Source organism: Tauraco erythrolophus, chromosome 1 (genome assembly GCF_009769465.1).
Source record: "Tauraco erythrolophus isolate bTauEry1 chromosome 1, bTauEry1.pri, whole genome shotgun sequence".
NCBI classification, from domain to species: Eukaryota; Metazoa; Chordata; class Aves; order Musophagiformes; family Musophagidae; genus Tauraco; species Tauraco erythrolophus.
Window position 1 is genome coordinate 40,006,820 of NC_141465.1, and position 6,000 is coordinate 40,012,819.

The window sequence follows — 6,000 nt, forward strand, 5'->3', positions numbered from 1 at the left end:
AGTTGGCTTGGACACAAGGAGCAGAGGGGGGACAATTAGCACTCACCCCCTCTGCACACACATACCCTCTTGGGAAAAACATCTCAGTCTCTGGAATCTCTTGTTTTTTCCCTAATTGCAGACTGATGCTGAAGGATTTTGAAGTGAGGCACAAGAACGGCTATTCACAACCGGTTATTTCCTAAAAACTGTTGATTTCTGATCACTGCTTAATTCCTCCCAATATTGCTGTCAAGAATTCTGTTTTAAATGCCAACCCAAAATACAAGTCAGTGGTGCAGAGCAGCAAAGAAAAGCATTGCAAGCTTAGAAAGTGTGCATGTGCACAGCACACTGGGCTGCCTCAGAAGAACGAAACAGGGCTGAAACAGTAAAAAAGGTAGTTGGAGACTTTCTGAACAGCTGCTCTTTCGGTGGAGTACATTTCCACAGGGGCTGTGACTTGAATGCATGGTGGAACTGAGAGTGGCACTACTGAGGCAGGAGAGGAAGAACTCCTAAAGAAAGTATGGAAAGTTGCTGAAAGTAATCCGAGTTGCTCTAGAAGGCACTAGGAAGACATATTATTCAGGGATTGGTTACTACTACTCAATCACTGTAAGTCCTCAGAACCAAAACCTGAGCTCAGAACAGGGATTGATTCAAAACACAACCACCCCCTTGGCCTCAGAAGGTTTTGCTGTGCACGTGAAATTGAGAGGAAAATGAATTCTTCTCATTTAGAAGCAGAGGTACCACAAAAATCTGCATGTCTCTTCTGAGGGGGAAAGTCACCATTTTAAAAACAAACTAACTTTTCAAATCAAAACAAAAGACTAAGAAATGTTTCTGCAGAACCAGAAAATCTGTACTTCTGGAAGACTGAGGCAATATAAATATGGAATATATAGATAGAAATATGCAAATACAATAGCAAACGTTGTAATAGAAAAGTGAAGATCTAAACAAGGAGATCAGAATTAAACATTTTCACTTGCACGAGTGAAACAATTTGACATTATCACAGTGAAATAAGAAAGTCAAAAGATAAATTGTTTCTCCTTTTCCTATTTTATATTTTAACACATTTCCACCAAACAATTGCATTTTGTGAAAAACACTTTTACCAAGAGAAGACCACTCCCTTGATTCTTTTTTTTTTTCAATCTGCTCTACGAAAAAGCTTCCCACAACAATGCTCCATGAGAAAAATCTTTGTCTTCTCCTTCTGCACCCTGTGCACTTTCCCAGGAACTGCTCCTCCCCTTGAATTTCTAGTCTGCTTCTGTAGCACCAACTCTTCCCTGCCCATCTGTTTCAAGTCAGAGAAGAATCTCATACAATTGAAGTCATCAGCCTACCCATGGATTATGATAGATCTCATATTTTCTAATCTAAAAATTCAACTGCTGCAGTTAAAACTAAAGCAGGTGATTATTTTTTATTCCTGGATTTATGTCAGGTCTCTCAGTGTAACACTGATTCCACAGTCAGTTCTCCTTAGCGCCTCCATGTTCTGCCTCTTCTGTCATTGAGATGCACTGTTCTCTGCTTCTTTCCTCCAGTGGGTAGCTATAAGGACTTCTATGACATGACTTCCACTACTTGACCATCCACATCAGTGAAGATGAAGGATCAAAAGAGATCAGCGGCAAATAAACAACAGAAGACGCATGATGTGTCATGCCACAAGAAGACCTGGTACAGCTCAGTGTAAGCCCGTACCCTCCAAGGACCACCTGAGAAGTGTTGGGCTTTGTAAAGGCTAGATTGGAGACCAGTACTAAATGGTCAGGGACCGTGAGAAGTATCGGTGGGCAGCGATCTCCCTTCAGGGAGAGGGATTTTTTCCTTCAGGGAAAAGGAGTGCTATTCTCCTTATTGTCTGAGGAGATACATTACTAGGGCTGCAGCTGTTTCTGCTGATGGAAGATACTACAGCATTTTTCACAAAGGGTGCATGTGCCCCAACTAAGCCCCCACTGAGTCAATTCTTTCAGTCTACCTAATGCCGTTTTACAGCTTACACAGAACACAGCATTTTTTACTACCTCTCCACAACTCTTGTGTAGCGTTATTCTGTGATTTCCAAACACCCGACGTGTCATCTCTGTGATGGACGAAAGGGTTCATACAGATTATGCAATCTCTTGGAGGCTCCAGACCTAAAGCCTATCTAACTCTGAAATTTTAAAGCACGGTCTAATTTCCTAGAAATTCATGTAAAAATGAACACATTCTGAAGCGGAATCAAGTTAAAAAGCAAGTAGAACTTGGCTTCTCTGGGTGACTCAAACCCACATTTCTGCTTCTTCCACCGAACGTGATAAAGTTCCTCTGGTTTGAAACATTCAGGCTCTTCTGGCTTACAGAGGACTTTTACTCCCCTGGCATCTGTCTGTCCGCAAAGTGTCACAGGGCAGTTTTACATAAACTGGAAGGAAAATTCCAGCTTCAATGGGAAGAGGTAGATAGAATCCCAAATCAGTCGTGGGGGGAAGCCCAAGGGAGAGTGTTCAGGGATAGCTCAGTACCATAAGATCTTCCTGTAAAGAACAAAAGTTTCCCTGTCTTCTACATCCAACTCCCCAACTGTGCTAGGAAGCACAAGGCAATAGGAACAATAAGCAGGCACTACTGTGGTACAGCTTCACTGGCAGCTGGCACTGATGTGGCTCCTGTCCTCAAGAAACAGCTACACTTTTTTGCAATTCTGCTTTTAGGATCACGTTGGCCCTTAGAAAACCTCAAAGTTTCCCAGAATGGGGAAGAGCTAGAGAAAAAAGAGAGAAAAGGAGAAAAAGAATGGAGGACAACAACAAAATAAAGAGAAGGGATGTAAGGATCACAGGATCAGGCATGTATTAAGAGAGAACTGCATGGAGGGGACATGAAGCAGAGCACACATCATGCCATGATGGCATTTAAGAAGCTGGTGGATGCAGCCCACTGATGCTCTACCCAGCAATGCGAGAGGATGATAGCACAGGCAGAGCTCCCACAGCTGCTGGGATTTACCATCAAACTTCCCACACTGGGGAGGTGAAAAGGAGGTCCCTCGACTTTTTTAGCTCATTAGGATCCCTGAAGCTACATATTCCAGCTTTACCCCGGAAGCCTTTTACATTAAAGCTGAAGAAAGCACATGAATTCAGAAGCTGGAGTTTTAGGAAGCACAGAGCATATTGCAAAGTTTGTAATAAAAAATGCACCTGGCAATACTAGCAACCTTCTAGGTGCTAGTTAACCTCTGGACTGCTTGGTATAACAGGGTGAGAAGGGCCTGCTGGGCAGAGAAGGCTTACAAGCTGAAACAGGTCTGGAGATCAGGATTGCTTTAATAGTAGTTTCCCTGCTTTCTCGTGATGGTTTTAGAAAGAAATGCATCTACCACACAGCCTAAAAACCTAAACTGAAAGAGCTCTGTGCCCCTCTTCTCATCTTTACCTTCCTTTCTTTCCAGATGTACAATACACACAGCACTAAATTTTGCATTACTGTATATCGTGTGAAATTACTTACTTAACTATACAGTGTAAACAAGTGCAAGATTTGACTGGCAGATAGATGAGTAAAATCTATCATTTTTATGTAAACAATTGTAAAATTGTCTTTGTACATAACGTTGCATTTGACACAGTATCCTTTGTCTAGCTCAGGAAACTCCAACAACAAGCAATGCAATGCACAGCATATACTTTTTCAAATTATTTCTGGCATGCTCTTTCATTTTGCATAGCATATAGTTTTAGGCTGTATTACATGTTATATAGTAACAGTCAGTAACACTACATTTTTTTCAGATGAATCCATTTTTTATTGCACAAATCCGTTAACATAGCTGTTTAGTGTGTGCACGTGTGTGTGTCTGTAGATTTCCCTCAAAAAGAACCGAATTTATCAAATAAAGCCTGACAATAGTAAGTTTCTGCATTGAGATTCAAGCTTTTGTCAAGTTCTCACATACTTTTTTCCCTTTAAAAACTGTAGGATTGACTTTCCTCGTTTGTACCACGTTTACATGATTGCAAGTTTATTACATCATTGAAGACACTGTCAATGGATACCAGAAAAAATGAGAATGAAATAAAGTCCAAAGGGTGTGCCATCAAAATATTGACATAACCCAAATGGCAGGAGTGAAAAACATGCGTATGAAGGTGGCCAAAATCGGAGATATGCAGTGGGATTTGTAAAGTCATACCAGCTAGCCTTTAGATTTCCACCAGCTAACATTTCTGCAGTGTTAACTCTGAATGAGTGGCAAGCAGAAAGAGGACACCATGAGTGGCGTAACGTAACTGTTCAGATATGCCCAGGGATATATAGACAGCAGACTATACTCCAGACGAATAAATTAAATGAGTCAATAAATTTTGTCAAGTTTTGGTAAGAACCCAAATATTTGATGTTCCCCATACTGCTGAAGGAGGTCCATTATGGCAGCCAATCATTATTAGCCAGCTGGATTGAGTTGAATATAATGAACTACTAATTAATTAATCAACTCAAGGTACCAACCCTGCCTACAAGAAGCAGGCCATTTCCTCCTGGCTGTGGAAGATGCAACAGCGTCCTTGGTGCTGCAGCCCAGGCTGGTGAGCAACAACTGGTGACCCCGACGTGATACATCCTTGAGACCCTGGGAAGCCCCGACTCCCTTGCCGGAGCCGAGCCAAAAGAGCTGGGAGCCCGAGTGATAGTCCTTCGGAGAAGAAGGTAAAGCCGCAAGCCCTGACATGGTATTCGTGGGAGGGAAGCGTGCTGGAGTTGGATGAATGGACTGGGTCTCTGCTCACCATAAAGCCTTTGTGAAAACAAAAAATGGTAAAACAAAAAGGGGGAATTATGGCAACCAGTCATTATTACCCAGCTGGACTGAGTTGAGATAATGAACTAATTACCAATCAACTCAAGGTACCGGCCCTGCCTACAAGAGGCAGGCCATTTCCTCCTGGCTGCGGAAGATGCAACAGCGTCCTTGGTGCTGCAGCCCAGGCTGGTGAGCAACAGTCCTGCATTTCCTGGAGGCTGAGAGCAGCTGCCACCATTGCCGTACAGACACCTGGTTGGTGTGGCAGATCTGGAGCTGCCGTGGAGCAAGTGAACAGTTTCCTGCTGAAGTGACCTGCATAAAATTACCCCATAAGCCTGGTGAAAACTAGTGGACCTCCATGACATTTTTCACCAGACCTTAGCGAAAGGTCTAGAGGACCCGAGGTCCTGGGTTAGCCTCCAGTTTTATGAGTACTACACTTTGCATTTCTTCTGTTTGTGCAAGGCCCTTTTATAAACATCTTTCTTTTTCCTCTTTCAAATGAAATGTCCTGCTTTAAACACTACAAAAGCAATAAAAGAAAATACAGGAAAACATGCAAGGTTCTGCATAATGTGTATAAGAAATGAGTGTTTATCACTGTATGAATACCTAATTAGACCAGACATGTAGCTCAACATCAAACCAGCAAAATTACGGGTTAAAGCATGCAGTGTTCCATGGTTAGCACTGCAAAGATGCAGACAAGAACGTGTAATGAAAACCCTGTGAAGTAAGAACCATTAAGTAGTCAAGTAAAAAATCCTGCAGAGATGAAGGCATGCCTTAGCTGGGCAGCCACTCTAATCTCTTCATTGCAGTCCTTCTTGTTCTCCATCCATTCCCAGTTGTGCATTTATTCCCTGTCCTCGTAGGCATGTAGGCCTCCAACCTGAAGAGACACCTGCCTGTCTTTTAATTGAACTGAGTGTGTGGGCGTAAGGTATACTCAAGGCAGACCTCTCGGGATAAATGCTGACCTGGTTTGTTAGCTCAGACCCGGCATCACACCAACCTGGTTACACTGCTTCCAGCCTCAGCTGGCTTGTGCTGATTAGCGTGGAGCTTGGGAAGAGAAAACCCTTGACTAGTGCCAGTACTAGTCCATACACCTAGGAGGACAGGTTGCTCTGTGCAGAGACTTACTGTCTACTTCTGGTTTTGGATAGAATTTAGAGCAGCACGTGACAAAACATTCACAAAAC